The following is a 27,612-nucleotide window of genomic DNA, read 5'->3' on the forward strand; positions in this document are numbered from 1 at the left end:
ACGAGCAGATAGCCCGAATTTGTGGAGTGCTCGCTCCGCAAACCCAGGCTAAGGGGTGGGCTACAGGAGCGGGTTAGCCGTTCCAGAACCCCCGGGCTCGGCTGCGAGCCCAGTGGTTCTTACGATCACAAAAATCGGGCTAGGATTTTCCTAGCCCGGTTTTTGTGATAGTAAGAATAGCCCCAATGACTACTAGTCTGGTGGCTGGGGGCCATCTCCCGCCTCAGAGGCACAATATCTCTCAATACCAGTTGCAGGGGAGCAACAACAGGAGAGAGGGCATGCCCTCACCTCCTGCCTGTAAGCTTCCAGCGGCATCTGGTGGGTCACTGTGTGAAACAGGAAGCTGGACTAGATAGGACTTGGGCCTAATTCAGCAGAGCTGTTCTTATGTTCTTATTATTTTTCTACTCTCACTGAAATCCTGTGTAATGGTAGCACGGAAAACAAAATAGGAGTAAGCAAGGTGTTGTTGTTTTATGACACAAAGGTTTTTCTCAAGTGTAGGCTTACACACACTTAAAAATAGTTCCTGACAAAAATATGTCTCATGCTTGGGAATCTCCAACATCAGTGATGCATAAATTGTGATTTGTATTGTGTACCCCTGGGTAGTTTCCTCTAAGCCAGTCTCTATATGTTCCAGCCTCTTCTTTGTCTCTTGCTTAATTGCTGAGGTAAAACATCCACTTTGGGGAGATACTTGCAGTTGTCTGGGGTCTTGGGAAGGGTACACTATCCATCAAAGTATGGCTGCTACTTCCCTACACCAACATAAATACCACATTAAAAATACCACCTTTTCTGTTTTATATTTTTCTTTGGGACCCAAATGACATAGATGGTTTCACTTAGCTAAAGTTACTGTATGACATCCAGACTAAGTCACCCTGGAGTAAAGGTAAAGTGTGGCTTCGAGTCAGTGTCGACTCTTGGCGACCACAGAGCCCTGTGGTTGTCTTTGGTAGAATACAGGAGGGGTTTACCATTGCCATCTCCTGCACAGTATGAGATGATGCCTTTCAGCACCTTCCTATATCGCTACTGCCCGATATAGGAGTTTCCCATAGTCTGGGAAACATACCAGCAGGGATTCAAACTGGCAACCTCTGCCTTGCTAGTCAAGTCATTTCCCCGCTGCGCCATTAGGTGGCTGTTACCTTGGAGTAGTGCTACTGCAATTAAGTGCTCCTTTAAAGTAAGTACTGCATATTACTATTGAGTAAAATAGTCTGAATGTCAGCTGCTGTCAGCAGAGATGTTGCCTTCCTTGCTATATAGAAATTTCAAATTATTTATCGTGCTTGACTATCATTTGCCTATTCCCCTCCTAGTCTTATGTCAATGTAATTAAACCTGTACACAATTTCAATTTATCTGAACACTCTCATATTCAAATGTTTTCAGTGTTCCTGAATATAAAGGAAGTTGTATTTTAATTTCAAGTTAGATATGAAGAGAAGATTTCCCTATCTTTTAATATGCAAGAAGATGGAAAAGAGAAAACTTAGTGGGCTATAAATTCTGCAAAATTGAAATCAGTGGGACTTAGGACTTTTAACTGTGCACTTCAGTGGGAACTCAGTATGAGAAGGCCATTTCAGCAAAATCTATCATAGCAAGCATAAAGTGTGCTCTGAACTTAACTTTTGTCTTACAATAAGAGTATTTGCCCTAATGCCAGGTGAACGTTCAGCACATCTGAGGTCTAGTCTAGTGCACTTGTCATTTGCAGAGATAATCTCCATCTTTTGTTCTTCAAATTCATGGCTTAGGCAGGTGCTGCATGCTTGGCAACCCACTTGCAGCATAAAAGTCATGCATTATGGTCAGCAGGAATTTCCTATATGGTTTTATATCCATATAGGAAACTGTAATGTGAGGGATATTTTTTGCTCAGAATGCTATGTGGACCTGCTGGAAGTTAACACATGTCATCTGTGAGAAACAGCTGCTAAGAAATCTGGAAGGGAAAATTTTATTTTCTTCCCACTCTACAAAATCTGACTCCAGCCCAGCTGCTTGCAAACATTTGCCAGTTTTTAATCTGATGGTCAAAATGTACAGTAACAGCAGGTCACAAATGCTCTTAACCCAGAAGCCAAAGAACTCGTAATGTAGCTCCAGTTTCTGTCTGAGTGGCTGTGAATACTGGGAAGTGGGTGCATGGCTTTCTCAAACCAAATCCAAGGGAGGCAGCCTTTGGTTCACTAGATTGTAGGCCTGCAGCAGTGTTCCCTCTAAGGCATGCACACGTGTGCACACTCACAAGTTTTTTTAATGCCTGCTCAGTAATTGTAGATCCCACTCAGGTTGAATCAGGAAGGTCTCTCTCTGAATGCACGTGCACACATGCTGCCTTGATACTGCTGCCCAGAACAAAACTCATCCTGCAGAGAGAGGAAAAAAATTAGAGGTACCACTGGTCTGCAGGTAAGGCCATGTTTTCCTTAGGGCCCTTTCAGGACAGTGGAATCTGGGTTCCAAAAAACCCACGGCGTTTTACCGAGAATCCAGATCATCTGCCACAGGAACTTGGATCAAGCCCTGATCAGCCAGTTCAGACCAGATTCTAGACTACCGATCCAGGCTTAGTCCAGATTCACTGAGGCAACAGAGCTGGATTCCCTGTAAAGCTCTGGGTTCTTACAACATAGACTGCAGAGCACATAGGGCTTGGGGATCCCAGTTCCTTGCTCATCCTTATTGTGAGAACTGACCCTTAATTTTTATATGGCACCTTGTGTAGCAATAGGTATGGTGTTGATTGATTAAATAAATGAAAAGAAGCCCTTGTGCCAAGGTTTATCCACACATTGCCCAATTATTCATATGTGGAATTTCAGAAGATGATCACCAATTACTACATGGGAGTGACAAATTAAGTGGGTGACAAATTAAGTGGGTGACAAATTAAGCTTGTGTCTATGAGGAGGGAATGCCATCGGCACCACATCTGACTATCATGGACTTCCTCAGCTCAGTGGATCACTTAAAAATTCATGATGAAAGGTAACTAGAAAATGACTTTATTCTTCTCTAGTCAAGATTTACACAAAGAGCCAGGTCTCACAATAAGTGAGACCCGGTTTAGAAGGGTGAGCAGGGAGAGCGGGCTAAGCCTGCTCTCCCCACACACGAGCTGGGAGGGGACCCTGGGCAGCCGGATTGCTGGCTCCGTGATGGAGCCAGCAGTTGCTGGGGAGCTCGGGGGCCATGTGGCCCCCGGAATCTCCAGTATGCCCTGCGCAAGCACACAGGGCATACTGGGGAGACCCCTGGAGCTGGGAGGTGGCTTTTTGCCTCCCCTCTGGGGGTCTACTCATGAGTAGCCACGGAATGGAGCCATGCCGCGGTTACTCACGATCTAGGTTTGCGGAGCGCTCACTCCGCAAACCTGGTTTTAGGGGAGGGGTACTTAGGTGGGTTACCCGCCTAGGAACCACTGGGCTCGCAGCGAAATCGGGCGAAATCGGGCTAGCCTCCGCCAGCCCGATTTCGCCCCATCGTGTGAATAGCCTCAAAATCTAGGCTGGGTTAGAGGATGACTGAATTAAAATTTCCCTAAAAACTGCTCACATTTCCATGGGGAAGACCACTGTTTACACTGAAAATTTCAGGCCTTTCTCCCTCGAAGTAGGAGGTCACAGCTTACAATGGGTTGTCTTCCTCCCCTTGCTCCAGGTAGACAGGAAGTCTCAGGTGTTTGAATAGGTAGGTCCGTCCCCCTTCTCCCAGCATGCCCAGGCGTAGTTCCCCAGTTCCTTCCTGTCTACGCTCCGGGTTAGACGCTTCTGGGCAGGCTCCTGCCCAAAGAACGATCTTTCTCAACTTTTTCTACTCTGGTGAGCTCCCTTATACTAACTATGAATCTAGCTCAGACAGGGGACTCCCTTCTGGGATCCCTCTCAGAGGGCACCGGGGGGGAGGAACAGAAGGCAGGAAAGAAAAGGGCCAAAAAGTGGCACCTTTCCTCTTCTCCTGACTCACTGGGCCAGGGAAAGAGAAAAAAGAACCCCAAGGGGACAAAAATTGGGGGAAAGTTGGTTTCAACCCTGCCTGCCTCCAGACAGAGCGAGAGGATATTGATCCAGGCTGCCTGCAGCGTTTCGCGACAGCAGCCGAAAGACTAGGGGACGCACGTGGCCAGCGCGCAGCCGGTGGGAAGCGGACATTTGTCCCTCGCTCCCTCCACCTGCTCAGACCTTCCGCCTCGGCCAGGGCCTTCCTTACTAGGCGCCCTGGGGATAGGCGGCTTTCCACCAAGCGCCGCCACGCCAGTCTCCCCTGGAGCGACCAGCAGGGTCGCAGCCACCACTTCTGCCCCCGCCGCAGTTGCTACTCGAGCCGCCATGGCGGCCACCACCACTGGGGCCTCCGCCGCTGCGGCTGGTGCCGCTGCCGCTCCCCCTCCCACAGAGGCCGCTGCCATTGCGGTCCCCAGCGCCGCACATGCCGCCCTCCTTTCGGCCCCAGCCGCGCATACCGCTCACGCCTCCTCCAGGGACTTTCCCACCACCACTGCGGGGGACCCGGGTTCAGTAGAGGCTCCTGCGGCGGTTGCGGCCGCCGGGGCCGCCCCCATTTCGGCCATCGCCACCATGCCCGCCGAGGCCGTCTCCGTTGCGGCCGCCGCCGCCATTGCCGGCCCCAGCGGTTCCGCCGCCTTGCCGGCCTTCCTGGCCCCGCAGCGGGTTGGCCCTATGTCTGCCGCCTCTACTCGGCCCTCCACGGCCGAAGTTAACCACGTGGAGGATCCGGCAGGACCGAGGGCCAACGCAGCAGCGCCACCTGCTGGCCTCCTGCATATGGCACCCATAGAGGCTGAGGTGGATTCCACAGCCTACAATGCTTGGGGACTACTCCACCAGGACAGTCTAGGCTACCCCCAAGCGGCATGTCTCCCCACACTGAATCAGGTAACACACGGGGGGCAAGTCTTGGAGGCTCACCCGAGACGGGGGTACACAAGGGGCCCGGCAGGCGAAGTCCATAGACCTCTCAGCCTTGCCACGGAGGAAAGCGGATGGCTGGGCGAAGTCCATAGACCTCTCACCCACGCCACATGCGATGTCCGCACGCTGGGGGAAGTCCATAGACCACTCACCCAAGCCGCATATACCCGGGCACGGAGTTCGGATGACGACGGGCTAGCAAGGCCGCGCCTTCCGCAGTTCAACCATCTGCCCCAGGCGGCCCAGCACGAAACCAGGTATGAGACGGCGTCGATCCCCACGCGACGACAGGTGAGTGCTGCGTTCGGGGATTTTGAGTGTATGCAAGAGAGAGCCCAATGGGTCCGGGACATGATGGCCAGCGAGATGAGGGCGAATGCCAAAGCACTCTCGTGCTCAGTGAAAGAGGCAGTGGCCAGGGAGATGAGGAGGGCCTCGAGACTTCCACGGGGCTCCCTGCCACAACTCACCCCCGGACAGTCAGGGATAAGGTCCCAGTCCTCATCCTCCGAGGACAGCCCTGAGAGGACACTTCCTCGCACCCACGCAGTAAGACGCAGGCGTTCTTCAAGGGTCGCCCCCGCAAGCGGTCAGGGGTCTAGTGAGGATCAAGCTGGCCCCAGTGGAAGGGTCTCACCCCCTCCCCCAGCGAGACCTACGTCCCCACCGACCCCCAGGGATAGCACAGGGAATCGCAGTGAGAACGAGCCCTCTGACAAGGAGGAAGGGGAGCTGTCAGGGGAGGAGGCCCCACAGAACCCGGGCCCTATCCTGAGGTTGTTCTCCCAGGATACCTACGATGTAATGCTGGCTAAGGCCAGGAGAGCCATAAACGATGCAGCCCCGCAGCCAGAGGAGCAGGGCAACCCGGGTCAGCTGGCACGGGAGGTTTTCCCCTCGCCCAGGCTCCAATCCCCGGTAGTGCCCTTCCCGGCTCTCTTCCGGAACACTATGCGGGCCGAATGGGCTAACCCAGCGGCCACCAGGCACACCAGCTCCTTTCCAAAGAAGTACTATATCCTCCCCGAGGAAGCTATGGCTGAAATATCGGTGCCCAAAGTAGACACACCGGTGGTGGCCCTGGTGTCCGGAGCCATAGTGAACAGAGAGGGGGACGAGCAACTTAAAGGCCCAGAGGATAGGAAAGCAGACTCACTCCTGCGCAAAGCACACGAGGCGTCGGCCAACTCCATCCGAGCCTCGGCATCCACTTCTATCATGGCCCGAGCCTCGGTATTATGGGTCAAGGACCTCCTTAACAAGCTGGAACCTGGCCAGACTGAGCTCAGGCAAGGCCTCAATAAGCTTGCTAAAGCAGCGGCCTTCATGGCAGATGCCAGCCTGGACTCGATTCAGTCATCATCTTGAGCTATAGCGGCTAACGTAGTCCTTCGCAGGTCGCTCTGGCTCAAGAGTTGGCAGGTGGACGCTAGATCAAAGTCCAACCTGGCTTCCACTCCCTTCAATGGGGGTAAACTCTTCGGGGAGTCCCTGGATGAGGTGCTGGTGGAAACACAGGACAAGAAAAAGGCCATGCCCGCGAGGCGCAGGGAGACATGTAGGCCTTTTCGTAATAACAGACTATCCTTTCGCTCCTACAAGCAGGGTTCTAGCAACCGGGACAACCGACCATTTCGGCCCCAGGGCCGACCCCATTGGGGAAACAACTCTAACTGGAACCAGAAAGGCCGAGCGGGCCCACGCCAACAACGCTTCCCCGGCACACAGGCGGGAGGCCGGCAAAACCGGAAACAGAACTGACTATCTTCAGATTGGGGGCAGGCTGCAGCACTTCACCACCAGGTGGGCTGCATCCACACAAGACCGGTGGGTACTGGGCATAGTGGAGCGGGGCTACTGCCTGGAACTCACCTCCCGGCCACGGGAGCAGTTCATTGTCTCCCCAAGATCCAGGAACAGGGGCAAACACCTTCGGATGAGGCAGACGATAGACCACCTGCTGGGGATTCAGGCCATAGAGCCTGTGCCCCCAACAGAGTTCCGTCGTGGCGTCTACTCCATTTTATTCTTGGTTCCCAAGAGGGACGGCTCCTGGCGGGCGGTACTGAACCTCAGGTGCTTGAACCGCTACATTCGGAAGCGGCGTTTCCGGATGGAGTCTCTTCACTCTATCAGGGAGGCGATTGCTCCTGGCGATTTCCTGGCCTCCATAGACCTCAAGGAGGCGTATCTTCACGTACCCATCAACTCCTCCCACAGAAAGTTTCTCAGGTTTTGCTACAACCAGAAACACTATCAGTACAAGGCCCTACCCTTCGGTCTATCCTCGGCCCCACGTGTCTTCACCAAGGTGCTGGCCGCCTTGGTGGCACACATGAGGTTGGAGGGCCTCAGGGTCCATGCGTACCTCGACAACATGTTAATTTGGGCACATTCTCAACAGCGGGCACGCAGGGATGTCCAGAGAGTTCACCAGCTACTGCTAGACCACGGCTTCCTGGTGAACGAGGCCAAGAGCCAGCTCCTTCCGTCGCAGGCCCTTCAGCATCTGGGGGCCTGGTTCGACACCAAGGCAGCAACTATCTCCCTTCCTGTGGACAGGAGGGAAAAGATACGCGACCAGATTCAAATGCTCTTCCGCCGGCCCCGGGTGGAGATCATGACATTAGCTCAGCTCCTGGGGTCCATGATCGCATGCATAGAATGCCTGCCATGGGCAAGGTGGCATGCGCGCCCCTTACAGTGGGCCCTGCTTCCCTTCCAGGACGAGATCGCCAGTCGCTCCAGACTGCTGTTTCCCCTTTCGAAGGAGGTGCGAGAGTCCCTTCTTTGGTGGATCTCCCCAAACCTGGAGAGAGGGAACCCCTTAAGGGAACCCGACAGAATATTGGTTACTACCGACGCCAGCCTTTCAGGGTGGGGGGCCCATTGCGAGGGACACACTGCACAGGGCACCTGGACCTTGGAGGAGACCCTACACAGTATCAATTGGCTGGAGCTCAGAGCCATCCGGCTGGCTCTGCTCCACTTCACAGGGATCCTCCTAGGTCGACACGTGTTGGTCAGGACCGACAATATGACGGCCAAGGCCCATGTGAACCGCCAGGGCGGAACCAGATCCAGGTCCCTGATGGAGGAATCCAGGTCCCTCTTCCAGTGGGCAGAAGCCCATGTCCAGTCGATCAGGGCGGAACACCTGAGCGGCATCTCCAATGTTCAGGCGGACTGGCTCAGTCACCAGACGGTGGACCAGGCGGAGTGGTCTCTCCACCCCGAGGTGTTCAGGCAGATCCAGAACAGACTGGGAACCCCCCAGGTGGACCTGTTTGCATCACCGGAGAACGCAAAACTTCCCCGCTTCTTCACGAGGTTCCACCATCACCTCGCGGAGGCAACCGACGCACTAAATGCACCGTGGCCTCCAGGGCTCCTGTATGCCTTTCCCCCAATAGGCCTCATACCCCGGGTGGTGGCGAGACTTCGCCACAGGGGGGCACAGCTCATCCTTGTGGCTCCCCATTGGCCAAGGCGCCCATGGTTCGCAGATCTGGTTCTCCTCTCGAGGACAGATCCGTGGCCTCTACCGGCACGGTGAGACTTGTTGTCACAAGGGCCAGTACTACATCCGGACCCAGCGTGGCTCCAGCTACACGCTTGGAGTTTGAGCGCTCACAGCTAGCCAAAAAAGGATATTCCAGGTCAGTGCAGGACACCATCCTAGCTGCCAGACGCCAGAGCACCAACAGGATTTATCAGACAACCTGGGCGGCCTTCCTTAGATGGGCTATAGGCGCAAAGGTGTCAACCCTACCTCGGCCAGGGTGCCACAAGTCCTGGCCTTCCTCCAGGCGGGTCTGGACCAGGGCCTGAAGCCCAGTACCCTGAAACGACAAGCATCAGCCCTAGCATCGGTCCTGAAACTCAGGAGGGCTGGGGGTACCACCCTACACCCCCACCTTTCACGGTTCCTACGAGGCGCTACCAATATCGCCCCGCCACCAGTTCATCGCTTTCCCTCTTGGAACCTCAACAAGGTTCTCAACGCACTCACGCAGGCACCGTTTGAACCTATTTCATCTATTCCGCTGAGGCACCTATCGTACAAGGTTCTCTTCCTAACAGCGATAACCTCGGCACGCAGGGTGTCAGAACTGGGGGCACTATCGGTCCGTAAGGAGCTTTGCACCTTCCAGCCGGACGCTGTGGTCCTTAGGACGGATCCTACCTTCATCCCCAAAATTAACTCAGTGTTTCATCGTTCCCAAGCGCTTGTCCTGCCATCCTTCTGCCCCAGTCCTAAGCACCCACTAGAGCAGAAATGGCACACTCTGGACGTTCACAGGGCTCTGCGATGCTACATCCGTAGAACCAAGGGCTTCAGGGGGTCCGAGGCCCTTTTCGTGTCCTTCCACGCCGGGTCCCTAGGGAACAGGGCCTCTAAGGCGACCCTGGCGCGATGGCTGAGGGCATGCATCGCCACGGCCTATCAGGCCTTGTCGATACAAGTACCTCGAGGCATCACGGCGCACTCCACTCGAAGTGCAGCCACCTCGGCAGCCTTCTCGGCCCAGGCCCCGTTAGCGGAGATTTGCCGCGCAGCCACGTGGTCATCCGCGTCCCCTTTCCTTAAACATTATAAAATCGACTCCCTGGTCTCGGAGCAGGCAGCCTTTGGGAGAACTGTACTGCAGCAGGTGGTGCTCCACTGAGAGGGATCCCCTTCCCCTTCCCGGGTACCTAGACTGCTTTGGTAGGTCCCATTGTAAGCTGTGACCTCCTACTTCGAGGCAGAAAGAAACATTGGTCTTACCGTGAAGAGTTCTTTCTCCTCTGAAGTAGGAGGTCACGCGGCCCACCCGTGGATCCGGGGAGCTGCAGTGATAGATCACTGTTCTAACATTCATCCTCTTTGACTAACCTAACCTTCCTAAGTCTCAGGGTTCTGTCCTCTGACCCGTGCATGCCAATAACAACTCCTCAACAACTAAGATGACCAACGAGCATTGTCACACTGTACAATCAAGAGGCACGACAGTCGGAACTGGGGAACTACGCCTGGGCATGCTGGGAGAAGGGGGACGGACCTACCTATTCAAACACCTGAGACTTCCTGTCTACCTGGAGCAAGGGGAGGAAGACAACCCATTGTAAGCTGTGACCTCCTACTTCAGAGGAGAAAGAACTCTTCACGGTAAGACCAATGTTTCTTTCTCTTGTGAACTATGATGAGTTGAATGTGGGTGAATGCTTTTGGGCAGCCAATCAAAGTTCATCTGGCTAAAGACTGTAGGAAGACAGTATACTTTCTGAATGCGTGGATGCTCATTGGCTGACCTCTATTTTGGAAGCTTTATTGGGATCTTCCTGTCCAATTGATCTGGCAGTGGAATGTCTCATACAAGTAATGCAAAAGTCAGCTAGCCAGATGTGATCCCCAGCACAAGTGAACATCTGTTATTCTCTAAATGTGGCCACTGTCATGATTTCCATCCCTCCAGCATAGTAGGGTTATGTCAAAGGCCCCAGCACCTCAGAAGTTTGAGATGGAGTAGAAGAAGATGTCTTCCAGAATTAGTTAAAAAAAAAAACACCACCACAAGATATAATTGATATAAACTGTTATAATCGGCAACAATGCAAAGCCTGGAACATCAGTCGCTGCATTTGAAAAACCAGGAGTGGAGGTTCATTTTGGACAGTGTCTTATTTGTTTCCAAGGGAGTCTATTTAGGAAGCATGCTATGCACCTTAGAAGGGAATTTTCTTGCCCATAGAAAGTGGTTGTTGATGATTCAGTCGTTCCTTTTCAGTCTTTCAATTGATGCTTCATAATTGTTTTGGGGAGGTGATGGGAGACTGCACAACAAGACAATGCCCACCAAGCAAATATAACACTGCTTTCATGTGGAATGAGACTCCCCTGTACCCTACAGCTGATATCACTACTTCAGGCTTCAAGTACAAATAATAGGCTGAGTCACCCTAGGAAGAAGCTTTCTGGCTTTCACTATTTACTCAAGAGGAACGCTGGAAAAATCTTCAAAAGAACGCATGGGGGGAAAGACAAAATGCTGTGCCCACTTGTGTAGGAAGCTAGAAGAACAGTGACTATAGTGTTCTCTGCTATCTCCCAACAAAACAGAGGCATTTAGAAAATACTAAGCAATTCAGAAAAAGCTATGAACCCATGATCCAAAAACCTACGCTAATTTGCTTGCTTTCCCTTCATGCATGAAAGAAAGAAAGATAGAGAGAAAGAACATGAACAGGGCAAAATAATAAAGTACCTTTTTAAGACTTCTTGGTTCAAAAGTACTGTATATCAAAATGGGGTGATGGGGAGTATTGTTTTCCTCTCTACAAAATCAAACCAGCTGTGTGGATGCAGGGAAGAGGCTTTTAGTTGCTGAAGTCATTAGGTTTTGTGTGCTGTAATTTAAGATTAGAATGCCATTTGTTTCATCTTACTTTATGTGTGAGAAATGAGTGGAAAATTGGTCCCAAAGCCTGAGGAACCATGGCTCTAACCCCGGATTTTTTGTTTCCAACCATACATTTTCAGTGAGCACTGTTTATTTATTTATTTATTTATTTAACTAACTAACTAACTAACTAACTAATTTTTACTCCACTGTTTGAACAGCATACAGTACATGGTTGTTTCTTTCCTCTGTTTTGTTCTCATAACAACCCTGCCAGACTAAATTAAGAGGTAGTGGTTGGCTTAAGATCATTCCAGTGAGCTTCATGGCTGAGTGGAGTTTATGAACTTGTCACCGTGTTCCTATTCTGACACTCTTAACCACTGCTCTCATACACCAGCACTGCTCACCTATTTTCTTTGTTTAGAAATCTTGCTATACAATAGACTGATCCAGGCATTATGCTGTATGAATGCACACATGTCAGTACACTCATACAGGTGTTTGTGTGAATGACTGTACCTGTGTTCATATAAAGTGAATCTGGATACAGGCCCTTCACATGGTATGCACTGTACACTTGTTGGATCTAATGACATCACAGAATCCATAAACATTAAAAAAAATCACATCATAGGAATTAAAGAAGTAGCAGCAGCCATCCCCAGGATATAAAAATCCACCAGAACCATAACATCTTGCTCAATTCAATTATTTATTTATTTATTTATTTTACATATTTTTATACCGCCCCAAACTTACGTCTCTGAGTGGTTTACAACAAGATAAAAACAAAAGTAAAACACTAGTTAAAAACAAAAACAAGAAATTTAAAACACAACAATTTAAAATTTTTAAAACAATATTCTAAAAACAACATTAAAACAATCAAAACAATATCAGTTAAAAGCCTGGGTGAACAGATGTGTCTTTAAAGACTTTTAAAAAGTTGTCAGAGATGGGGAGGCTCTTATTTCACTAGGGAGTGCATTCAAAAGCCTCGGGGCAGCAACGGAGAAGGCCTGTCCCTGAATAGCCACCAGATAAGTCGGTGGCAACTGCAGATGGACCTCTCCTGATGATCTCAATGGGTGGTGGGGTTCATGATGAAGAAGATGTTCTCTTAGATACCCAGGGCCCAAGCTGTTTAGGGCTTTAGAGGTTATGACCAACACTTTGTATTTTGCCCAGAAACATATCGGCAGCCAGTGTAACTCCTTCAATATGGGAGTAATATGGTCTCTCTTAGATGACCCAGAGACCAGCCTGGCTGCCGCATTCTGGACCAACTATGGTATCCGGACTATGTACAAGGGCAGCCCCACATAGAGAGCATTGCAATAATCCAGGCTGGAGATTACCAGCAGATGTATCACTGTTTTGAGGTCATCTATCTTAAGAAATGGACACAGCTGGCATATCAGCTGAAGCTGATAGAAGGCACTTCTGGCCACCACCTCAACCTGGGACACCAAGGATAGACTTGGATCCAGAAGCACCCCCAGACTGCATACCTGTTCCTTCTGGGGAAGTGTGACCCCATCAAGAACAGGCAGATAAAAAAAATCTCTCGAGTTCCGACCCTGCACAATTCCGACCCCGCACAGTTCCGACCCCGCACAAGAAGTTCCTTCTTACCTCAATTCAGTCTAAGTTTGTTATCCCTCATCCAGCACATTACCGCCTCCGGGCAGGCATTTAGGGATGTTACACCCCCTCCCGATGATGCTGACATGGAGAAATAGATTTGGGTGTAATCAGCATACTGATAGCAACCAGCACCAAATCTCCTGATGAACTCTCCCAGTGGTTACATGTAGATGTTAAACAACATCAGAGACAATACGGAGCCCTGAGGGACACCATACAAAAGTTCAGTTTTTGAAGAACAACAGTCTCCAAGGGACACCGTCTGGAACCTGCCCGAGAGGTAGGAGCGGAAACACTGCAGAGCAGTCCTCTCACTCCCAACCCCCTCAGACGCTTCAGAAGGATACTTTGGTCGATGGTATCAAAAGCCACCAAGAGGTCCAAAAGGACCAACAGATTCACACTTCCTCCGTCCATTCCCAATTGGAGATCATCCATCAGGCCGACCAAGGCAGTCTCCACCCCATAGCCTGCCCGGAAGTCAGTTTGAAATGGATCTAGACATTTATTTATTTATTTACTTACTTACTTACTTACTCACTTGCACAGTCAGACAGGTGTTATTGACTGGTTTGTTTTATCCAGACATCGAGTCCTTCCCAAGGACCTGGGATGGCTGAATTTTATTGTCAATGTTGTTGCTGCTGTTATAGATATCATCGCAGAATATAGGCTGTTCCCAGTAAAGCTGCTTTTTGTAATTGGCTGGTGGTGATTTCTGTGGCCCCTATGGTGTTGAGGTGCTCTTCAAGGTCTTTTGGAACTGCACCCAGGGCTCCAATGACCACTGGGATTATTTTGGTCTTTTTCTGCCACAGCCTTTCAATTTCAATTTGTAGATCTTTGTATTTGGTGATTTTTTCCATTTCTTTTTCTTCCATTCTGCTATCCCCTGGTATTGCTATGTCGATTATTTTGACTTGTTTTTCTTTCTTCACAACTACAGTTATATCTGGTGTATTGTGTGGCAGATGTTTGTCTGTTTGTAGTCAGAAAGTCCCATAATATTTTTACATCTTCATTTTCTTCAACTTTTTCAATTTTATGGTCCCACCAATTTTTGGCTACAGGTAGCTTGTATTTTTTGCAGATGTGCCAGTGTATCATCCCTGCTACCTTGTCATGCCTTTGTTTGTAGTCCGTCTGTGCGATCTTTTTACAACAGCTGATTAGGTGGTCCACGGTTTCATCTGCTTCTTTACAAAGGCGGCACTTGCTGTTTGTGGTTGATTTTTCGACTTTTGCTCTTATTGCATTTGTTCTTAGTGCCTGTTGTTGTGCAGCCAGTATTAAACCCTCTGTTTCTTTTTTCAAGTTGACATTCTTAAGCCATTGCCAGGTCTTGGTGATGTCTGATTTTCCACTTATATTGTGCAAATATTGACCATGCAGGGGCTTATTTTTCCATTTTTCTGTTATTGTTATTATTATTTTACATCCCGCTCTTCCTCCAAGGAGCCCAGAGCGGTGTACTACATACTTAAGTTTCTCTTACACAATCAGTTTCCTCCAAGACTGTCTGGAGCTGGGAAGCCACCACCCTCTCAATTACCTTGCCCATCCACGGAAGGTTGGAGACAGGCCTGTAGTTACTCAGCTCTGAGGGAACCAAAGTAGGCTTCTTCAGAAGCTGTCTAATAATTGCCTCCTTAAGACTAAGAGGCATCGTACCTTCCCTCAGAGACGCATTTATAATCTCTATCAGGCCTTCTACAACAACTGCCCTGCCAGATAGTCTAAGCCATGTCAGGCAAGGGTCAAGAGGACAGGTGGTGGGCCGCACCGTTCCAAGCAGCTTGTCCACATCCTCATTAGCACAGGTTCTCCTGAGGAGAAGTCCTATTCTTTGCCTCTCCACATGACTAGCAGAACAAATGATGCATTGAAAGTAGATACATGCACATTTGCTTGATTTGCATAAAGTAATTTTGATTGCCCTGATTAAAATATCTTTTAAAGTGGAGATTACACATTGCTGTGAGCATCATCAGCACAGAAAATATCAACTTCCTGCTCCCCACCATAGTTTCCATTTTATAGTGATGGGCTTATTTTCCATGGGAGCACCTAGATTTCATTCAGCCAGATTGATTTTCAGAGTGGAGCCCTTTCTTCCACTTATTTAAACTACTGCCATTAGAAAATCTGTGGTGAGTGGCATGAGTTATATCTATGTGCTGCTTTCTGTCATTTTCTCAGAGTATTTTTAGTGGAGGAATGGACTTTCCGACCCCGCTTGCAATTCTGTGTGTGAGAGTGCTGCATTGTTAGCCTGTGGTATGCAAGGGAGTACAATCCCATGCATGTTCCAGCTGTGATTATCTGATCTATTCCTATTTTAGGGGATGACTGGGTGTTTCCATGTCCCTTGAGCCTTTTGTGTTTTGCCTTTGTCTAATGTGCTGAGATTATGGAACGAACTTGGATGTGTATCAAAATCTTATTATTGTTGTTTTGGCTTAAGTGTTTTAACCTAAAATGAATGGGTTCCTCCATCTCTCCTGTCAATGTGTTCGTAGGATATTTATGTACTTTTGTGGCTTCATTTTCTCCTCTCCCAGCTAGACTCCTCACCTCTCCACTGCTTCTAAATTAAGGCCCATTTAATTCAGGATAACTCTCTAGCATAGGAATTTAGGAAGCTGCCTTATACTAAGTCAGACCCTTGGTCCATCTAGCTCAGTATTGTCTACACAGACTGGCAGTGGCTTCTCCAAGGTTGCAGGCAGGACTCTCTCTCAGCTCTATCTTGGAGATGCCAGGGAGGGAACTTGGAACCGACTGCATGAAAGCCTACAAATGCTCTTCCCAGAGCGGCCTCATCCCCTAAAGGGAATATCTTAGGGAGCTCACACATTCAGATGCAAACCTGGATGGTCCCTGAGCCTGGATTGGAAATCTGTTGGGCTAGGGTTTAATTTGAGTGGCAGCTCAGCAGGACTAAGCTCTGTGCCAGGTTTCAGTCCTCAGGTCATGAAGCTGTGAAATGAAAGGCATTTATATTGGTATCTTATGCTAACATATTAACAGCCTTACACTGAATCAAACCATTGGTCCTTCAGGATCAGGATTGTCCACACTGACTGGCATTATTTCTCTTCCCAACCCTGCCTGGAAGTACCAGGGACTGAACCTGGAGCCTTCTGCAGGCAAAAACATGTGCTCTCTCGCTGAGCAATGGTCACTGTCTTGTGTATAAAAGAAGCCCACTTTTTAGGCATTGCTACTCCTGCCTGTATTACATTGCTAGATAGTAACATAAGAAAGATCATATATTTTGTACACCTTTGTTCAACTTAGGGAAGTATACCATTTCTAGTTAGTAGCTTATCTGGCAATGGGTCAGATGGACAGGTGCCACCTGGTATACGCAATAAGGTTGGGGATGCACTGAGAGCACACCTCTCTGATGTCACCGGAGGATGTTCTGATGCACTCTCAAGGCACCCCTTCATCACATGAGGAACGTTCCTCTGAATTGCCTTTCCACATGTGCTCCAAAACCCAGCTTAAACAGCAGTCATATTGGGTTTATTGCTTATGAGTTTAAAAGTGAGGTTTGTCTCTGAAAACAGATGGTAACATGCTAGTTATATCAAGGCAAAAGTGAACAGGTGAAGCATTTCCCCAGCTGGGGTGGATAGAGCGGAGAAAGACTGATCCATTGATGTCAGCCAGTGCCTGTCCATGAAAAAAGTTGCAGCCAATAACTGAAGATTGACTCAAGTCCCATGTTAATATTAATTGTCAGTTCCTTGCTCATTGTACACTTACCACTTTCAGGCTTTTCATCTTGCTCCTGTTTTTCATCAGGGGAGTTGTGTAGATCTTCTTTTGAATGCATCTTGGACAATGAAGGCTTTCTGGAATCCAAATGTATCTGTTCAGTGGTCTGTCTTGGTATTATCAAAGAAGAATTATGGGGTGGGGGGAAGGTGGAGTGTTTCTGTGCACGGTTGATCACTTATGCATCTGTATCAAAAATGTGAAAAGTGTACATAAAAAGATTTCAGAGAAGTAAAGTTTTAAATTGTTGGTATTTTGACAGACGTTTCATTTCTGCATACATGCTTGTGTATGCAGAAATAAAGAAAATGCATTTTTCAATCTAAACTGAATTAGATTGCAGTCACTGAAGGAAATTAAAGTATTGTGTTTTTGTGACCTCTCCTAAATTAATATCCTCAGCCTGAAAAGCCATTAGGAAAGCTTCATAAATGGAATGATAACAGCAAGATCAAGGCTGCTTCCTACAGTGCATTTTGTATCTGAGCGTGGAGTCTGTTGTACTGTGTTAAATCAGCTGTACAGGTTATACCATCTGCCCTAAACCTGCACTGGTACTTGTTAGCATGCAAATAGCAACATGCGCTGCAATACACTTTTGGTCTTGACCGTGGAGATCAGAAATGCTGAAACAGTTAATTTAAGTCACTTAAATTAAATTCATTTGGAAAGATTGAATGATCCTTTTAAATAGAAAGTTTCTAGTCCTGTGGGGAGGAAAATAGATTCACATGTGTAACTTTCTGAAGATTTGGGTATTAGCAGGAGCTCCCAGTGTGCTGGAGAATGGAGAGACCATTGTAGAAGAGCCTTTTTCAAGGACCCAGTTTTTTGTTCCATTCTCAACAATATTACTCTTTCCTCCCCCCCATTCCATCCAGTTGTCATTATCTGTTAAACAGGCATAATTTGTTATGAGAAGAGGGACTGGATTTTTACTTTGCACAGAATTATGGATTCTGAATCTTTTGCCTGCACTGTGTCTATGTGTCTGAACATTGTGGAGCTCAAGAACTTAGGTCCCCCCCCCCCCAATCACTCTGCACATTCTTGCCTTATTTGTCCATTTTCATTTTGTTTTGATTTCAAGCTCTTTAGGAAGGGACATGGCTATTCATCACCTGACTTGTATCTTCATTGATACCCCCAGATACTAATTGAGCTAGTAAAGCTTCGTGACATCTTTCCCCATCCTTTTAATTCTTAGCTATCCACGTTATAGAAGGCCAAACTAAGAGCTTTCTCTGCTGCTGTGCTCACAACATGTAGGCTGAAAATAGAATGTGTGGTTTACCTTAACTGCAAGTGGAAAACAAACAGCCCTTCGCAAAAGCAGTCTGAAGCAAGGGCAGATAATTATGATATGCATAATATTTTTACTTGGTTCAGTATGCTCTGCAGTTGAACATCAGTTGATATTCTACAAGACTGCTATTACCATACAGAACAAAGTAAATGCATATACTACATTGAGGACATTTTGAATGAATGTCCATTTCAATTTACCAGACTAAGAACAAACTATGGACAAAGTAATACTTGTATAGAAATCAGAAAGAGGAAGAGTATGGGTGGCTAGAGGAGTGCTGTGTCGTGTTGTATAATCCTAAACATATTTACTCAGAAGTCCCACTAAGGGCAGGGATCTGCTCCCTACTAAGTGTAGCATACATAGGATTACAAGCTTTTTGCATTTTACAACTACAATAGTGCTTTGTGGCAGAATATTTCATGCCAGCACTACTGACTTTCAAGCAGTTTTATTGCCTTTTTGCAGCACTTTGATTCAATAATATGCACACTGCTTTCAGACAATACAATTACTGCTTCATCATTTTAAGGACAGAGGAGGAGTTCGGCCCAAAAGACAAACTGAGATAAAGCTTTGCTTGCATAAGGTACCAGTTTAAGTTTTGCCCTGGATTTTCCAGACGGTTTGTAATAATACATATTTGCACACTGGATCTTTCTGACATGTTCTGACTAGAGATGTGCATGAAACAGATTTTGCATCTTGTTTCAAGCTTGAAACAAAATGCAGACAGCTGAAATATTTTGTGGAAACAGCAGTCAGCCCGGTTGTTTCAGTGGAACAAAATTCAAAATGTTTCAAGTGTTTTGGCCATAGAGAACAATGGAGAAACTCAAAACACCCCATTGTTCCCCATAGGTAGCTTCTAGGGACACCAAAATGGGTTGGGTAGTAGGGCATGATGGGTGCTACCTACCATCCCACCCTCAAAAGAAATTGGCAGGCAGATGACTTTTAACAACCTTTTCCCCAAACTCCTATAGGAGTAGAAGCCAGTGCCAGAAAACCAATCAGCAAGGGGGGGAAAGGCTTCCAAAATGGCGCTCAAAATATTTCAAACTGAAAGGGGTTGTTTTGTTCCAAGCTCGAAACAGGCCCTTTATTTTAAGGGCATTTTGTTTTGAGCTTGAGACATTCAAAACTTTGCAACATGGAAATGTTTTGCACATCCCTAGTTCTGACAACAAAATATGGATGTTCTGACAGCCAAATAAAGAGGTGATTGTATCTGTCATACATAGTTACCATTCAAAATAACTGTTCACATTAACTCCCATGCACTCAGTCAGCATATAGAGGGGGGAAATGGAGTCATGCTTGAAGGCCACACCTCTCGATGCCAACAGACCCGTTAGCCATGCCCCCTGGCTGCTGCACATGCAGTATTATGATTATGCATTATCAAGATTATTAAGATTAGCAAAATGATTATGATTATCAAAAGACATGGCCAGTAAGCACAATCTCATATCCCCCGCCACTGTTAACTAAACGCAGGGGGGGTTAATAAGTGGAAGAGCCCAAAGGAGTTGCTACTCTATAAGTCCTGTATTTCTGAGAAGAATGGCAGTGTAGTGTTGCAGCAGAACACAGAGCCAAGGGATATTTCAGCTGTTGGTTTGAACAGCTCTCTGGGCTCCTATGACAGCTTTTAGAGAAGTGTGTGTGTGTGTTAAATTCTAATGACTTCCTGTAGCCCATCACAAACACTAAGCTACTTGTTGCTTCTTCTTTGAATCTTGTATACTAACTAACTAAATTCATTTTTCTTTCTGGACTAAGTCTTCTCTGGACTCAGTTCCCAGCTGCCAATAGCAATATGCTTCCTGCTTAATGCTGACAAAGGCAAGACACATTTTGGACCTTAATTAGGTGAGAACTGGCATTTGGGGCTGTGTTGGTATGTACAGATCTGCTCCCCCATTATACCAATATAGGTCTCAGAATAATTCACTGCTTTCCATTTTGTGCTAGGAAAAAATCCTGTGAAAGCATCATATTCTATCCTCTGTGGCAGCATTGTTTCTAATATTGGCAAGCCGGCTTATTGAGCAGAGAAATGCTGCCTAGAAGGATTACAATTGCACAGGAGTCTGGCTCAGAGTGAGTGGGGTGGGCATGGGAATACTATAGCTTCATGCTGTAGTAATTTACTGCCTCCTCCCTTCCAGGGACACTTCACAAATGTCTTCTTGGTGTCTGTATGCTGGGTACCTACTAAGAACATGTAAGAGAGTTAGAAGTGTGTTTTGAAAGTAACTGATATAAAGCCATGTACATTTATCAGGGAGCTGATTATTGTTTGGGATCCATGCTTCATACTGCCTTTTAAGAATGTTGATCTCCTGTCAAGTGGTTGATCTCCTGTCATGTGGAAAAATCCTAAATTCCCAGAGTTCCTGAAATAATGTCCCTTTTTCTGTCCTCACACAAATGACAAAGAATTGCCATAATCACCTCGGAGAATGAGATTTCGAGCATTTCCAGACAGTAATTTATTCCAACAGGAGCAGACATTTTGATGAGAGCTTTTCCAGGGTGTCCAGATAAAATCAAAGGATGCCACATAGTTTCTCAGTGCTATCTGCTGGTCATTTGTTTATAACTTGTCAAAAATCTGCCTCTTTGAAATATACTACTTTTAAAAGAAATCTTCAAAAGAGATGGATTTTTCACAAATTGTCAGCAGATGGGGCTAAGAGATTGTGCAACATCCCTTGATGTCATCTGGATGTCCTGGACAATCTCTCATAGCAATTCGTGTTGCTATAAAATTATATCTGGTTACACAGAAATGCATGTAAGAAAGCTCAGCCTCTATGAGCTACTTTTTATAATGGTTTATGTAGTGGGGGAAAATTTTGAGCAGGAAAGCACTAGGAGTAGAACATTTAACCCTTTCCCTCTTATTTTTCTGGTCCAAGTTGGACCTCTGCTACTAACCTCCTCTTGGGTTTCCAGAAGTGTATTTAAGAGGGATAACACATATCTATGACTCCACGAGGAGTGAAGGTTCCTGGGGTGTGACTTGGAGCAGAAAAACAGAAGGCAGTGAAAGGGATAAGCATTCTCTTCTCCGTTCACTTCTCCACTCGATAACACTCCTCCCCAAACAGCCTTTCTTTACAAACCTACCCTTACAGACAGTCAATTCACACAACTGGGTGGGTGGGGGAAGGCTTCCCAAACTTTGCCTTCCCCCCATTGTTCAGCTGGTAGGAGAATAAAGTATGCCCCCACATGATTGCTGCTGCTTTGTGCATCACATAGCAGCGTGAATCGCTCTGAGCCTCCAAGAATCCCACAGTGCACCGTACGCCAAGTGCTGTGTGCCCTGGGGGATTCCCCCAGGAGACGGACTCTAGGTGACCGTCTCTGTGTCAATACAAGCTGCAAGCAGCTCACACCAACACACAATCTTCGGAGCCAGGTTAATAGCGCGTTTGCACCCTTAACCTCGGCAAAGAGCCAGCCTGTGGGGCTGGATTTAGCACAGCAGTACCTCCGGGCTCTGGATGGATCCTGGCAGTTCTCATGGGCAGCCAAGCTCAGGCATAGCTGCTTAAGCTTGGGCTTGGCTCCTCATGAGAACAGCCTCATTATATTTAAGCTCCAACACTAGTTGGTGAAAGAAGAGCAAATTTTCACTTAAGTGCCACTGTAGGGACCAGGTCAATATAACCTTCTTCCCCTACCTTCTTCTTTTCTATTTAAGTTGAGGGATAGCAGCTTTCTCAAGGCCTGAGTGAGCTCAAAAGCTAGCTGATGATTGAACAGGCATCTAACATTTGGCTGGTCTTGGTATCCAGGCTAAATTGATTATCACCACCAGTATTTTTATTCTCCTGAGGGAGAAGGGAGGAGTTTTGTGATGTCACAATGAGCTTCAGAGGCCCACTAGCAAGGGGAGGCGTTTGACCCTGGAAACACTGGAGAGATTGGGGTCATAATGCCCATGTTGTCTTTAGAAGTGTGCTGTGGGAAACTCTAGTGTACACAATGAAAGAGTTTGCCATGTACAATATGAAAATGATCTCCATATGAAACCCATGTAATGCATTGGATAATGCTGGGCTGCACAACTTTGGTCCTCCAGATATTTTTAGATGACTACTCCCATCATTCCAAGCCACAGTAGCCAATAGGTATGATGGGTGTTGTAGTCCATCATCTGCAGAAGGGCCAAAGTTGTGCAGCCCTGGGCTAGTGTATTGGGCTTGGGTTTAAGAAATTAAGAAAACCCAGCTTCAAATACACAGGCCCACAATTGTGTTTGCCAGCTTGCCACTAACAAGTACATTTTTTATTCTGGCAAGCTCCTCTGGAATCTCCTACAGCCTATATTAAGATGCAGAGAGAGGGTGTTCTGTCAAAAAAATGATCAAAGCGGCTTTAGAACATTACAAATACATAAACAAGAATATTCCAGCAAAAACAGTACAAACTACAATACACAAAGTAGCAGCATCACGTAAGAGCAGAAAGTAAACCAGCATATCTCCTTTAAATAGCTCAGAACTCATAAATCAACAGCTTGCTGAAACAAAAACTGTATTTTAAAAACTCATAAAAAGATGGGGCCCAACAGGTCTCCATGGGGAAGGTATTCTAACATCTTGGTGGTGTGCTACTGTTGAGAAAGACTGAGGCAAGTCTCACGATCAGTGAGACTCGCCTCTAGGGGGTTTGTGGGGAGAGTGGGCTTATCCCGCTCTCCCCGCAGACGAGCAGGAAAGCAACCCTGGGTGGCCGGATCGGCTGCCCACACAACTGCCGGCTCTGTCACAGAGCCAACGGGGACTGCGGGGGCCCTGGAAGTTCCAGGATGCCCCACGCAAGTGCGCGGGGCATCCTGGAGAGACCCCCAGGGTCAGGTGGCTTGTTTTAGCCTCCTGGGGTGGGGTGGGGTTTCCTCATGTGTTGCTGTGGTACACGGAGCCATGCCGCAGCAATACACAATCCAAAAGACGGGGTTAGCAGAGCGCTCACTCCGCTAACCTCGGCTAAGGGGAGGGGGGATTAAGAGGGTTTGCTGCCGGGAGCCATGTAGTTCCCGTGGCAGCACACAATCCACCACCAGCAGGCTAGGCTCCCTTAGCCCCCTTTTGGTGGATCGTGAGAATCTCCTCACTGTCTCATGTACTTGCTCATCTGATGGAATGAGAAAACAGCCCCTCTGATGCCTTCTGGGCAGGCTTCCATGAGCACATCTTTAACATGTATCCAGGATTACTGGTAGTTTATGGGTGTTCTGAGATGTACATCAAACACACTTTACATGTTTGCTGCAGGAAAATGTCAATGTAACATTGGTATACACATGGGAAACTCAGTGGTATATTTGGAAAGCTACTGTATTGTGGCACAAGAGGCCTTCATGAAAGAATACTGATCAGTGTGACCATCCATTGTCTGTAAAACAAGCTTGCATAAGCTCTGAGAAGCAAATATTTCTTTCTTTCTTGCCTTGAGAATGTTCAAATCAAAAAGAACACAAGCGTTTTTTGAGCAAAATACAGTATCAAAACCCAATCGTTTTCAAATCTCGAATCCCAATGCTACTGTTAGGTCACTTTGTGATTTTTGATTAGCTATCCTTTTTTGTTCAATTCTTTTTGCTGCAGCGCCATTCTTAAAATAAAATTTTGATGCTACCTCCCAGGTTTTAATGTAGTTGTTAATTTCTCAAGTACTTTGAAGATGGAAAAATGATCGGAGTTCCCCAATATGTAATGATTATTTAATGGTGTTTCCTGTTTTGTAAGATAACCACATCCTGAGTTGAATTAAGCCTGAGGCTGAAAGGAATTAGTCCAGATTATTCTTAGGAAACTAAGTAGAACTGGTCTCCAGTTACTCATTATTATTTTTCTGCAGCTGAGATTTTAAAAGAAAAGCATGTGACCCTTTGGAGGTATCAGTTTTGTATTTCCTGCAGAAGTTGTCTGTTATAACCAGATATAAACACCCTTGAAGTATCAAGAAGTAGAGATTTTTGGCCGAAGAGATGGCTATGGGTTAATACCTGGAATGTGAACTTTAATTGGACTAAGATGTTCAGAATGAATTTCTTTTGCATGTAAAATGAATTATTCCTCCCCTTACAGAAAGCTTGCAAGTCTTCTGTAGCTTATTAGAGCTTTGCTGAACCACCAGAACTTTTGAATAGCTTCTTTATATTGGGTAAAAATATGAAGATACAATTTGTGTGAAGAGTTAAAGGCTGTGTATTTGTCGTATCTGTCTTTCTGTCTGTCTACCTACCTACCTATCTAATTTATATACTGCCTAATATATTTGTCTCTAGGCGGTGTACATAATCCAAAATACAACATATACAAAACAGAATAACAACAATCAGAACACTTTCACAGAATAAAAACAACCAGAACACTTCCACAGAATTAGAAAATAATTAAACAATTAAAAATTAGTTTTGACTAAAAGCCTGAGAAAAAAACAGGTGTGTCTTGAGGGTCTTCCTAAAAGGAATCAGAGATAGAGATGCTCTTATTTTTAATAGGGAGCATATTCCATAGCCCTGGAACAGCCACAGGAAGGCCTGTTCCTGAGTCGCTACCAAATGAGCTGGTGGTAACCATAACCGGACATCTCCAGATGATCTTAATAGGTGACAGGGTTCATGCCAAAGAAGGTGCTCTCTTAAAGATCCTGGACCCAAGCCATTAAGTGCTTTATAGGTAATAACCAGCATTCTGTATTTCGCTTGGAAATATATTGGCAGCCAGTGCAGTTCTTCTAAAATCAGTGTTATATGGTTCCTTCAGGTTGTCCAAGAGACCAACCTGGCTGCCAAATTCTGTACCAGTTGTAATTTCCATACTGTGTACAAAGGCAGCCCTACATAGAGTGCATTACACTAGTCAAGCCTGGAGGTTACCAGCATATGTACCACTGTTTTAAGGCCATTTGCCTCCAGAAATGTGCATAGCTGATGTATCAGCCAAAGCTGATAAAAAGTGCTCCTGGTCACTGCCTCAACCTGAGAAACCAGAGAGAGTTTTGGCTCCTGGAGCACTTCCAAGGTATGTACTTGTTCTTTTGGGGGGAGTATAACACCACCCAGAATAGGGAGATCTAAACCATCTCTCGGATCTTGACCCCCCACCCCCACAAACAGTACCTTTGTCTTATTTGGATTTAACTTCATTTTGTTATCCCTCATCCAGCCCATTACCACTTCCAGGAAGGCATTTAGGAAAATTATGCCATTTCCTGATTCCTGATAAAGCTAATATGGAGAAATCGAATTGGGTGTCATCAGCATATTGATAACACCCCGCACCAAATCTCCTGATGATCTCTCCCAGTGGTCAGGCTCAGACTGGCCCACAGGGCATATTCCCAGTGTGTCCCACCTGTGGGGCGCCCCTGCACCTCACCACATTTGGCAACAGTGAATACTCCCACCCTTAAGTACCCACTCTGCTCAAAACCTGGCGCCCTTCCCACGTACATTCCACTGCCCTCTCAGTGCCCCCAGTCCAGCCCTGTCAGTGGTTTAATGTAGATGTTAAAGAGCATTGGAGACAGTATGGAGCCTTGTTGAATTACAGTGATTCTCGCTTTGCAGAGCAACAGTCTCCAAGAGACACCTTTGTCACCTATCAGTACATAGGAACTTAATCTCTTGGTTGTACAGGATAGCATCCAACTCCATTAAAATGAGCAGTCTGAAGATGTAGTGATCAGCAGGGGAAAGTATGAAAGTAGCACAGCCATCAAACTGAAATTGCAGAGAAGAGTCTAGAGATAAAGGCGGGAAGTCTGGGTACCAGTTAGCTTGGGAGAATGCTGTGGAAGCAGGGACTTCAAGTGTTATAGCAGTGGGGTCAATCAGAAGCTAACAAGGTCTTGCCTGCCTATGGACTTGTTCTGACAATATCTATCTATCTATCTATCTATCTATCTATCTATCTATCTATCTATCTATCTATCACTTTTATATTCCGCTCTTCCTCCGAGGAGCTCAGAGTGGTGTACATGCTTATTTGTCAACTGGCCTACCAAAACATGTGGTGGGGGGAGTGTGGGTGCACATGTCCACCCACTATCTGGCATGCCAAGGAAAGTAAGATCACAATAAAGTTTGAAGCACTACAGGTCCTGCTGATTAGGGCTTGAGTCTGACTGCCTTGACAAGTAGATTGTAAACTGGTCTGACTTAATCACATGTGCCCATTAGACTGGATCACACCAGATGGATTTTGACTTTGAATCCATAGCTCTGATTTAGTCACAAAATGAATCTGCCACTTACTGAGACTTGTTGGATATAAATTAGGCATTGGGCCAGGACCACATTCAACTGTTTTAGATATCTCTAACAGCAAAGTATGGAACAGAACAACTGGGTGGTCCAGAGGTGGCCATCTGATTAAACTGATGAAAACTGCTTGGCCACTCCAGATATATTGCCATGGAAAGTAAAGTCACAATGAGGTCTGAAAACTGTCTAACCATAAAAAATTATAATACATCCTATCATCATTGCCATCAGACTGGCTATGTGAGAACAGCAGCACATGCTAGTTTCCTTCTAATAACTCTACTGTTTATTGCTTTCAGGTCACCTTAAGTGGCGCAGTAGGGATATGCTTGACTAAGGTTGCTGGTTCAAATCCCCGCTGGTACTATATCAGGCAGCAGCAATATAAGAAGATGCTGAAAGGCATCATCTCCTACTGCGTGGGAGGAGGCCATGGTAAACCCCTCCTGTATATTACCAAAGAAAACCACATGGCTCTGTGGGTGCTAGGAGTCAAAATCAACTTGATAGCACACTTTACCTTTTTATTGCTTTCAACTCACTGGAAAGGTCCAGCATACAAAAATATAGATTGGTAAAATAACAAGTGTAGCTTATCTGAGGACAGTCTCTGGTTACTGATCCATCTGAGCTTAGGAATGTTCAGAGGAGAGCATGCAGGCTACTGATTCCTCCACTCACATGGCCTGTGACATCATAGTGCCTTCTGAGCTTGCCTTTTAAAGAGGCAGTACACAGCAATACCCGCCCCTTTCCTCATTTTTGCTGCCTTCTGTTTGCTCAGCTTTCCAAACATTTGGCATTGAGTGCATTAAGTAACAATTATAAATCTAATGTTTTAATAACCAGTTGTATGCTATTAATTTACTTAGTGGTACTATTTTTTCTCTCAACACAGTACATTATAAGCTCTTCAGGGAGCTTTGACCAGATCAGACATCTTATTCAAGGATAATTCTTATGCTGATTCACCCATTTGAATGTCTTAAGTCAAGTGAGATGGGCCAAACACCTCAAAATTTCAGCACTAATGACCCTCAATAAAGTTCAAGCCAGGTTTTAGAATGAAATTCTGCAGACCAAGCCAATTCTGAATTATGACTTGTAAGTAAGAACTTCAGAAACTGTCTATAGAGACAGCCCTTGATTACAGTGTACAATGTAAGTAATAATCAAATAGTGATGATACGGAGGGAAAAGAAATAGCTAAATTACAGCTGAGTTGCAATGAGGTTT

At 46.6% G+C, this 27,612-nt stretch overlaps 1 protein-coding gene and 1 long non-coding RNA gene across 5 annotated transcripts in view; one reads left to right on the forward strand and one right to left on the reverse strand.

Moving 5' to 3' along the window:
- Positions 1-27,612, forward strand: part of AFAP1L2 (actin filament associated protein 1 like 2) — a 143,862-nt gene that overhangs the window by 46,761 nt on the left and 69,489 nt on the right. Inside the window, exon 1 of one of the 4 annotated variants that reach the window (XM_053312309.1) lies at positions 9,942-10,107. The exons of 2 other annotated variants lie outside the window; for them this stretch is intronic. The gene's annotated coding sequence lies outside the window, so the exon portion shown is untranslated. Of the gene's footprint in view, positions 1-9,941; positions 10,108-11,437; positions 11,478-27,612 lie in introns of those variants that run through there. One more of the 4 variants, XM_053312310.1, reaches the window with a different exon arrangement.
- Positions 2,031-27,001, reverse strand: LOC128352098 (uncharacterized). The gene is made up of 3 exons (XR_008320205.1): positions 26,897-27,001; positions 16,763-16,851; positions 2,031-2,390 (listed from the first exon to the last, which is right to left on the reverse strand). It is a non-coding gene; the product is annotated as an uncharacterized LOC128352098 (long non-coding RNA).

This window comes from Hemicordylus capensis, chromosome 3, assembly GCF_027244095.1.
Source record: "Hemicordylus capensis ecotype Gifberg chromosome 3, rHemCap1.1.pri, whole genome shotgun sequence".
NCBI lineage: Eukaryota > Metazoa > Chordata > Lepidosauria > Squamata > Cordylidae > Hemicordylus > Hemicordylus capensis.